This window comes from Lolium rigidum, chromosome 1 (assembly GCF_022539505.1).
Source record: "Lolium rigidum isolate FL_2022 chromosome 1, APGP_CSIRO_Lrig_0.1, whole genome shotgun sequence".
In the NCBI taxonomy this organism is placed as follows: Eukaryota; Viridiplantae; Streptophyta; class Magnoliopsida; order Poales; family Poaceae; genus Lolium; species Lolium rigidum.
Window position 1 is genome coordinate 189697624 of NC_061508.1, and position 11149 is coordinate 189708772.

Here is an 11149-nt window from a genome sequence, read left to right on the forward strand (position 1 = left end):
TGCTCATTAACGATGTTTAGCGCCCGTACGAGAGGCTTGTCCCAGGCTACCCTGCCCGTCGACGCATTGGGAGGAGGAGCCTTCGTCACATTGAGAAAGTCTTTGTGTTTCTTCTTCCTGCGGAAGAAACGCGAACCATTTAGAAATGTTGCTACTATTATATGAACGATACTTGATCTAATTAAACCGGTAAATTGCTTACCAGTTTTTCTCCAACGCCAGGACCTTCTTGTCGTTCGTGAACCAAATTATGTCGGTTACGACCTTCGGGTCCGTGACAAGTTCCTCGGTTAGTTTCTTCTTATGGTACCGGGACCTGATGAATCTTCTTTCAAGCGGGTCCTTGTACTTGAGCCAGGGGTTCTCAATGCCGGCATTTACATACGCCTCGTCCTCCTTCGCCCAATAGGGCTCCTTTCCCTCGTACCCACGGCTCCCAAGGTTGTGGTTGCCGATGTTAAGCTCCCGCATTTCCTTCCCCCACAACTTGCGATTCTTGGTTGCTTGTAGCTCTTCATTGGCCACAAAAGCATCAAAGTCCGCACGGGAGACATGCGGAAAGGCGGAGTGGACCTCTTCGAAACCTTTGCCCTCAGCAATCAGCTTCCACACCATGTACTTATAGCTGCTCGAGGTGTTTGGTGAACTTCGGGAGGGCTTGTGAGTTCACAATGTTGTTGGTTTGATGACCTGGAGGCGTAGTCGCCTAGGAACTTGTATCGTGCGTGCAACCTCGCAATGAGCTGGGCTCGCAAAGGCGCTTTGCTCTCAGCTCGGAGGTCCGTCTCGTTGAGATTGACGACCTCTCGGAGGATACATGCCGGTTGGTTGCCGTACCCCTTGGCAACATCCTTAGGCTCCACCGGCAAACCATCGGCGGGGTCCACCTCTTTGACTGTGTCTCTGCCGGTGCCGACCGTGTTTTGGCGCCTTGCCTTCCGCGGCCTCTTGGAACCACTTGTCCCGGTGCCACTACTCCCGGCGGCGCCGCTAGGATCGTCAGTCTAACACACTTAGCATCTGTAGTACCTATGCAATTTTCAAGCAAGACCCACAAATTTCACAGTAAGAACCGTATGTAAACCAAAAGTGAAGGAACTAATGTTCCAGAACTGCAAATCAACAAGGAGACAGCAATATTCATTCATTTAAATCGATTTCTTGCGTTAACTTCCACGGACAACAAATTTTCGTGTACTCATCCAGAACTCAAGATGAGCTTAATTGTTTCATTTTCGACATGAGAAGATGCTCTATGCCTGCTCAATTTCATTTTCTACAAGAACTAGAAAAATTAGTTTCAAACCCTACTCGCATTGTGTTTCAATTTCATTACTACAAGAACTAGAAAGCTGATGCTAAATGTAATCACACGAGCGAGAGAACTATTGGAGGATTTCGTTGAACAAAATTTCTTTGTTGGAGGAGAACCAAAGAGGGCAGGGGGAGAGGGAAGGGAAGAGGGAAGGGGAGAGGGAACCAAACCTCACGGTGCCGACGTCCCCTCCTCCAACGGCGGCGGCGCCGATGTCCCCTCCTCCAACGGCCGTGGTGCCGACGTCCCCGTCTCCAACGGCGGCGACAACGTACGGGTCCTCTTGGTCCAGGGCTTCCGCGCGGCGGCGTGTATGGGGCAGGTGGGGGCTGGTGGGGGCTGGTGGAGGGAGATTGTGAGGACGGCGGTGCTCGAGATCGACGGTGGCGGCAGTAGAGAAGAACAGTGGCGCGGTTAGGGTTCGTCTCGATTGGGGAATGGGGAGGGAGAAGTGTCGCGCGGTGCGGCTAAGTCCCAGGTATAGCCGGACCCATGTTATTGCCGGCGCACCACCTGTTTGGTTCGCCGGGGACAACTGTACCCCTGGCGAACCAAACAGGTGGTGCGCCGGCAATAACATGGGTCCGGCTATACCTGGGACTTGTCCCCCAGCCCCTGGCTGGCCATTTCCTTTTCTATTTTACTTTTACTTTTTCTTCATTTCTTTATTTGTTTTCACTTTATTTTATGTTTATTTTCTTTCCCCCCAAATCCTATACAAAAATGAGTTATGCATTACAAAAAAATGAGTTATGCATTACAAAAAAATATGAGTTATATATACATACAAAAAATATTGACCAACACAATATTAATTAGTCATACATAAAACATTGGCCATGACCATATGAGTAGTTATGAATTACACAAAATATGAGTTATAGATTGCAAATAAAGTTTTACATCATCGATTGAGAAGAGTGTTTCGCTTTCTTCTTGCTTTTCTTGCTCGTCGTTGAATAATTTAGCCCCGTGTCGTGACTTATTCTTTTGAAGGGTCGACCCGACCTCGGTAGCGTGGTCCTGCTTCTTCTTGTGGTGTATGTTGTCTCTTCGTCCTCGGATTCTTCCATCATTGGGTCTCCGACTTGTCCTTCGAAGTCTTCCTCGTTGGCGACTCCATCCATTCCGACGATGGTCCTCTTGCCTCTCCTCACGATAACACGGCTAGGCCTGGATGGGTCGGTTATGAAGAAGCATTGGTGCACGTGTTCTCGCCAGTACCCATGGCTCATTCTGCGCGGTGGCGTTCGTGGACTTTGATTTGTTGGCTTCGGGTAGAAACATGGTGGTGAAATACCGGTCTTCTTTTCTGACGCTCTTAGCCCATCTGATACGGAACATCTGCACTTTCTCCCCAGCGTAGCTAAGCTCCCAGATTTCCTCGATTCTTCCGTAGTATGTAGTCTTTACGTCACCCGTCCAGGAATCCATCGTTACCCCTGAGTTCCGGTAAACACTCGTTCTTGTCTTTTTCTTCCGTGTAGAATGTGTACCCATTGATATCGTACGCTTGGTAAGTCATGATGTTGGGCGCGGGGCCATGTGACAAGGCCAATACTAGTTTATCCTTGTCGAATCCATTGGTGGGGGATTAGCATCAATGTGGTCTTTGAACCAGCGCGCGAAAGAGGAGTTGTGCTCTCTGTATATTTATGCTTCTGTCATCATCGGCTTGCCACTGTTCTCTATCATGTTTTTGTGCTCTTTCAACCAAGGATCGATCAAGTCAATGTGTTGTAGCGCTACTAAGTTGGCCCTGTCAAAGTCGGAAGTCCGACCGGACATGTGCACGTGCGGTTCCTTCCTTCCATTTTTGTGGCCTACTCCCTCGAACCTGCGGAGGTGCTTGTTTTGAGGCAAACCAACAGGGTCCTCGATGTCTAGATAATTCGTGCAGAAAGAGATGCACTCTTCGGTGAGCCAGCCCTGTACGATGCTTGTCGTCGTGGTGAACGAGCAGATGCCATAGGATGGCTTAAGTTGGGGCCGAATGGACGTATGAGGATTCGGGGGAGGGTTTGCGATTAGATGGGAAGAACTTCCGGATGCTTTCCTCAAGAACACAACCAAAGGCCGGTACACAAGAAGAGAGACAAGAGGAAGAACTCTTTACTAGATCGCTAGCTTCATTGATCTCAACATGGTTACAACTTCTTGTTCACTGATCTCTCTGTGGTCTCGCGCCTGTAGGAGGCAGTACCCCCTCTCCTTATATAGGGGAGAGGGTGGCTTACACTGGAAGAAACCCTAATGGCATCTTTGACTAGACAAACTACTTTACAAAGCTACTTTAATCATAGATGACACCGGAGTCCTCTTTAATCGGGGCGCCGACGTCGTCCGGCTTCTTTGACCGTCATCCTTCTCTTTATCGTCAGCCCTTCGTCTAAAGTTACTTTGCTTAGCTCATCTTTGTCTTCTAGCTCGGAGAGAATCTTTGACCGAGTCCTGCAGACAGGCTCTCCTTTCCGGTATCTTCTTTACCGGGTTCCGGCATACCCCCTTGGGGATACCGGCCTAGCTTTGCTTTCCCAAATTCCTACCAGGCTTCCGGTAAGAACGTTAAACCGGTATCTCGATGGCTTAAACCATCCGGTTTGGCATGCCTTTGGCATACCGGGGGTCATCCCCCCAACATTAGTCCCCGAAGCTGGTATAGTCTGGCGGATTCTATCCAACAGACCATGCCAGGTTCTTACGTCCTTGGATACCGGTTTAATTACTCATGTCTTGAGCTTAGTTCCGGCACCTTTACTCTTGTTCTTTCTCTTCTCTTTGCAAGGCTCGTTCCGGCATCTCTCTGTTCCGGCATCATGTGTCTTTACTCCTTCCTCGACGAAGTCGAGAATATCTCGGGCCCGCGCTCCGACGGAGACATGCGCACTGTGACTGTCGCGCCAGTGTCAGTTGTCATATCGCTTCGACTCCCGCGCGCTCATTTAATGCATCGCAGCGGATCCCACTGCCTCTTCGGGATCCCGTGCGCGCCCCCGTGTGGCTCCCCATTTTCTCGCGTGTATTCCCTCGCCACGTGGCGGCCCAAGGCGCGAACCGTCGCGGGCCGCGAGGCGAACCGCCGCGGCCCAGCGGTTTCCTGCCCACCTTCTCTCTCCCTTATAAACACAACCGCCGCTTCTTCTTCATCTTCTTCGCATTCTCCTCCTTTGCGCACAGAGCTCCACGCCTTTGCGCCTCCACCGCTCTCCGTCCGCCGTCGCTCGTTCAAGCTCCGGCGCCCGGCGAACTCACGTCGTGCCTCCGCCGGACTTCGCTGTGCGGAGATCTTCGGCAGCAACTTCATTGCTCCCGCCGCATTTGTGCTTCTTCGCGAGCTTCTCCGCCTCGCCGTCGACGGTGCTCCCCGGCGACCGCAGGTCCGCTCTGTCGCCAGCAAACACTTCCCTCAGCGACTCCGCCGCTTAAGGTTAGTACCAATCTCGTTTCACTCGTCCTCTGCTTGCTTTCCAGATCTTGGGTCTTTAGTGTTCTTATTTCCTCTTTTTCTTTGGTTTTCTTCTTACTCGTAGATCTTCACGCGGGGTCCAAGTCTGGGATTCTTGTTTTTTCGCCTCCCCTCGCAATGTCTGACGAGGAATCCTCCTCTGCATCTTCTTCTTCCCTTTCTCTCAAGCGCCGTAGACCGTCTCCCGGTGAATCCACGGCTTCAGATCCGATGGAGACCGATTCTGGCAATCAGCAGGAATCCGGTAGCCATCAAGAGTCCGGTGGTCACCTAGAATCCGGTAGCTTTAGCCAAGCTTCCGGTAGCCCAACCTCTAGCAGCTCCGACCAATCTTCCGGCGAGGAGCCTTCCCCAATCACCCGCGGAGCCTGGATGGGTTCCAGTGTTACCGAATTCGAGATCGATTGGTTATACCGGTCTCGACGGATTCCGGAAGGAGTTTCTTGCCGGATTCCGGACGGCGAAATCGAACCGGACCCCGAGCCCGATGAACATGTTGTTTTCCTCGCTCACTTTGAGCGTGGCTTCGGCCTTCCTGCCTCCCCTTTCTTCCGTGAGTTTCTAGATTTCTACAAACTCCAACCTCACCATCTTCCTGGCAACGCCATCTTCTACCTCTCTTGCTACGCCACCTTCATGGAGGCCTACATCGGCATTCGTCCCACTCGCGAGACGTTTGCCCGCTTCTTTGCTCTTCGGATCAATTCCGTTCGGGGCAAGGATATTCCTAAACCCAAGCCCCGTTCGGTGCGGGTCTTGCATTATCGGCTCCGTCAAGGGAGCCCCTTTTTAAGTTTTCCGGCCTCGAATCCTGCCGGTTGTGGCAAGGGACTTTCTTCTACGTGAAGAACATCGGCCGTGCCGATCTCATCGATCTTCCTCCCTTCGAAGCGGGGCCTCCCGAGCGAGGACCAACCTGGAGCTACAACCCGAAGTCCGATCACGGCCGAAACCGGCCGGGTGGTACGCTTCTTGACCTCTTTGAAGAAGGAGACCAAGATCTGCTCGGATGATATCATCCGCACTTTTATTTCGCGCCGGGTGCTTCCTCTAAAGCGCCGCGCACATAGGATGAGCGAGATGTATGGCCCAGGCGATCCTACCAAGATCACATGCCGTCCTCTTAGCAAAAGGGATGTTGTTCGCAAGGCTAAGCAGATTTGCCAAGCTGCTATGCCATCCGATTGGGAATGGGGCCTCCTTCCCCTCGAGCGCGATAATCCTCCGACCCAAGAAGTAAGGGATTACGCGGCCGGGGTTGTTTTTGGCCGGTAGCTTTACTGCTCTTGCTAATCTTACTTTTTTCTTGTTTCGGGCCAAGGACCGCTTCCCCCTTATTGAAGCAGAGCGGCGTGGACCTTGCCGGCCTCGCGCCCTTGACTCCTTTGACCCGGATCCCTACATTTTCTGGAAGGATTTGAAGATGGGCAAGACTCCGGCAGCGCACCTTGGCCGGTCTCCGCCGAAGCCAACCGGGTCCGCTGACGACTTGACCACGCTTGAGGTATTTTCTTTTCCGGTTTCCTTTACCTTCCGTTATCGCTTTTCTGCGAATTGGTTCTTAGCCAAACTCAATTCATAGATCCATGAGCGCGTGCCGCCCCTGCGCGCCGAGGCGGGCTCTGAGTTTGTGGACAAGCTCATGGCCCGGGGCCAAAAGAACAAGCAGCCGGCATCTGATGCCGGTGCCAGCCAGGCGCGTCCCTCCAAGCGCTTCCGGACTGAGCCCGTGGGGGAGAAGCAGGTGGGCATGCGTCGCTACGGGCGCAAGGCGATGCCAACCTCTTCCGGGTAAGTTTTTCATTTTCCGGCTTGCCTCTTTTTTGCCAAGTTCTTTTTCCTGTTGCTTTTTTCCAACTGTCTTTCTTTCTTTTTCTCAGCCCTGCGCTCAAGCTTGGCCCAAGGCCATCGGGCTCTGAAGATTCCGCAAGGACTTCAACCCCTCCTCCTCGCTCAGCCCGGCACCACCTGGTGCCGACGAACATCTCTGCCTCCCTTTCGGGGGCACAACAAATTCGGGGCGTGCGGCCCCTTCATCATCGAGATCACCGCACGGAGGAGGATCCTTTCTTCCCTCCGGAGACCCGGGATACCGGCGCCGGCAACATCGGCGCCGGCGAAGAAGAAGGCTGCCGGGCGGGCGGAGCCTCCAGCTCCTCCTGTCCTTGAAAAGACAACAACTTCCGTGCCGGAATCTTCCGCGCCGGAAGGCTCCAAACCGGGTGATGCGCCCAGCGCTCCTCCGTCTCCACGCTCCCTCCTGATGCCGCCGCCAGGTGCTCCTCGCGCCAAGCCCCTCGGGGCCGCTTCTACCGCGCCGCCGCCCAAGACCTCCAAGCTTATCAAGGGGAAGGCGACGGCCTCCAGCGCCCCTTCCGGCGGCCAGCAGCCCTTGGTGCTGCACGTCGCCAAGGCCGCCAAAGATGCTGCCACGAAGGCCACCGGCCTCCTTGGCCGCATCACGGAGTTCAAGCGCCAAGGCCGAGACCTGGGGCATCTTCTGCCCTATGCCCAAAAGTGGAACGCCGCGGACATGACTCCGGCGACCCGCGGCCTGGGCAAGGACAGGCTGCCGGCACCTGACCCTGTCGGGGACCGGTCTTCCGAGGAGCACTTTATGCGGCTTCGCAGCGCCGTTAAAGAGCTCGACGGCGCGTGGTACGACTCCACGAACAATCTGATGGTATGTTTTGCTAACTTGTCTCAATCTTTACCGGTTTCTTCGTTTCCGGCTTTGTTTTATCTTTTCTTTGGTTTCATGCCGGTTTCTCTCTTGTCTATCTTCCCAGTCCCTGAGTTTTGTGGTGAGAGCGCAGCTCTTAGTGCAAAACTTAATTTAAAAATTTAGCGTGAAACCGGCACTGTCAGTCCCCGAGTTTCGGGTTAAATACCTTCTTCTTAGCACACAATTTAACTTGAAAACTTAGCGCAAAACCGGCACTGCCAGTCCCCGAGTTTCGGGTTAAGAACCTTGTTCTTAGCGCAAAACTTAGCTTAAAAACTTAGCGCAAAACCGGCATCGCCGATCCCGAGTTTCGGGTTAAGAACCTTGTTCTTAGCGCAAAACTTAGCTTAAAAACTTAGCGTAAAACCGGCACTTGCCGATCCCGAGTTTCGGGTTAAGAACCTTGTTCTTAGCGCAAAACTTTACTAACCTCTTTTTCTTGAACAGCTCACGGCTGACGCTCGGAAGGCCCTCTTCGAGGAGCTCTTATGGGAGCATCGGGAGCTCGCTGAGGCACACGACAAGTGCCAAGGTAAATTTTTGTTTTGCCGGCATTTTCCTTACCGGAAACCTTTCCCTCCTAACATTCTCAATTTCTGCTTAACAGTGGTCCCGGAAGCTTCCATTGATGCTCTCAAGGAGCAGCTCGCCACCGCCCAACGTATTTCCTTTCTCCTGTTAACTTGATTTTCTTCTCATGTTTATTAGCATGATCTTGTTAACATCTTCTGTTCCGGGTTGCAGTGGAGAAGGACCAGCTCATCCGGCAGCATAAGGAGGAGCTGGACGCCCTCAAGACCAGCCACCGGGAGCTCAAGACCCAGCTCATCCAGCGGGGCTTGACCATGCCAAGGCCCTCGAAGCCGCTGCGGCTGATGCGGCGGCCAAGATGGAGGAGGCTGCGGAGGACGCCGATAGTGCCAACGTGGTGTTGCTTGGCTGAGGCTGGAGGAGGCGGCCAAGGGCCGGAAAGGTGCCGAGGAGAAGGCCGCGCGGGCTGGAGGAGGAGCATAAGGAATGCGATCGGTTGATCCTGCGGACCGAGCACCCTCGCCCATCGTAAGTTCTTTTATTTTACACTTTGACTACTGCATATGAGCCTTTTTTCCTCCGACCCCATTTTCTTTCCGTTATCTTTCCTTCCGGTCTCTTTTTCTTCCGGACTCTTTTCCTTCCGGTCTCTTTTTCTTCCGGACTCTTTTCCTTCCGGTCTCTTTTCTTTCCGGTCTCTTTTCCTTGACCTTTTTCTTTCTTTACACAGGCCTCTTTCCGGACTCCCAGGGGTACGCTGTCAAGAAGGTCGACGCGCGCCGCAAGGACCAAGGCCGAGCGGATCTTACCGTGCCATGGACGCCCAACGACCATGCGGTCGCGCTTAACGCGCGGGTGTCCCATATGCGCGCCATAGACCGCAATTTATCGGACATCCACGATGTAGCTACCCAGCTCTTCAGGACCTTATGGCCTGGCGAGGAGGTGCCGGACACCTTCTCCCTCATCAGCGATCGTCTTAAGGGCGCCGGCAGGAGGATCCGCGAGTGGCAGTGCTCTGCTGCCCGCGCTGGCGCGGACTCCGCCCTCCGCGTTGCCTGCTCCTGGTATCCGGAGCTCGATCTGGACGCCCTCACCGGCGTGCGCGAAGACGCAGAAACCGATCTGGACCCGATCCTCTCCGCGAAGCGGCAGGATCGCGCGTACCGCATTGCGGAGTATGCCGACATGCGCACCTTCATCCCTCCCCCTCCTGGCGTCAAGGACTATCTCAACGAGGAGGAGGATGAAGCCGAAGAAGAGCTCTTGGACGACGCTGATGCCGGCGATGCTCCTCCGGAAGCCCCCGCTGCGTGATGATTCTCTGTGATATGTGTGCCTGCTGTGTCTGTTTGTCCTGTTTACTTTGAAACAATGTTTGTTAAATTCTGCCCCGGAATGCCGGGGTCTATGATGTAAGACTTTAAATCTGCTTCTGGTTGTGGTACAACATTTTCTGCCGGTAAGTTATACCGGTAGCTAATTATCTTAAGTTCGCTTTAGCACATTTGCTTTTGGTTCTGCTTTTATCCTGCACTGCAAAGATTTCCCAATTGTTTCCGCATCCAATTTGATGCATACTTGGTTCTTTTGCCTTGGCTCTGCCTGCCTTCTCTGGGCGTTCTTTGGCGTATGAGCACAAGGTTCTTTCACCAAACAAACATCTTCTTGAACTTAGAAATAACTTTGAAATTTTGCAAAAAACCGGTTTAAACGGGGTTAGTTAGATTTTCCGGATTGTTCTTTCCTGCTCTCCCTTTTCGCAGTTCATGTGCTTATCTCCTACCGGTTTATCTTGCTTGCCATGAAGCCGGTTTGCGGACAGTGACGAGTCGAAGACTCCGGTAGGATTTAGCACACTACTAAACCGGAAAGATAAAACATTCAATAAGCAACCGGTAGAACTGAAAAAATAAACAAGTTACATGCAACCTTATTGGGGTAGTCCCCGAGATTCATTCAAGGTTACGGCATCTTTTATTCATAGCATATAAGGTACAAAAAGGAACTTCTTACACCACCACTTCAAGAGTAGAAAGGACGCAACGAGCTACGTTCCATGGACGCTTGCTCTCCTCTCCGGACTTGTCCGCCTTTCCTTCTTTCCACTCCCGTGCATCAATTAGGTAGTATGCATCATTGTGAAGCACCTTGCTTACAATGAAGGGACCTTCCCAAGGTGGCAGGAGCTTATGCCGGCCTTCGGTGCGCTGCACTAGGCGAAGCACAAGATCTCCTTCCCGGAAAACTCTTGGATTAACTTTCCGGTCATGATAGCGTCCGAGGTTTCTGCTGGTAAATGGCTGTTCTTGCCAAAGCTAGCTCCCTTGCTTCTTCTAGCAAGTCCACATCATTTTCTCTGGCCTCCTTGACCTCTTGCTCAGTATAGAGCTGCACTCTTGGTGAATCATGGATGATGTCGGTTGGTATGACCGCTTCTGGCTCCATAAACCATGAAGAACGGAGTGTATCCGGTAGACCGGTTTGGAGTTGTTCTTATACTCCACAAGACCTGATGGTATCTCATCAAGCCAACACCCTGGTGATTTTTCCACTGCGTCAATGAGTCTGGGTTTGATACCGGAGAGTACCAAAGCATTCATTCTTTCCACTTGGCCGTTGCCTTGTGGGTGCGCCACTGAGCACAAATCCAACCGGATATTCTTATCCTCACAAAATCTTTTGAACTCACCTTGAGCAAAGTTGGTTCCATTGTCAGTAATAATGTTGTGCGGGTATCCATACCGCAAAATGACATCTTTCAAGAACTTCACTGCTGTGTGCCCATCACATTTTGCGACAGGTTTTACTTCTACCCACTTGGTGAACTTATCCACCATAACCAAGATGTGGGTCATGCTGCTTCTTGCGATCCTGAATGGGCCAACCATGTCAAGGCACCAAACGGCGAACGGCCATGTCAATGGTATTGTCTTTAAACCGGACTGCTGGGGTATGATTTTGCTTGGCGTACCTCTGGCACCCGTTGCATTTTCTTACCAAATCCTCAGCGTTCTCCAAAGCAGTGGGCCAGTAAAACCCATGCCGGAATACTTTTGCCACCAGCGCCCTTGATGAGGCATGGTGCCCACATTCTCCTTGGTGAATTTCC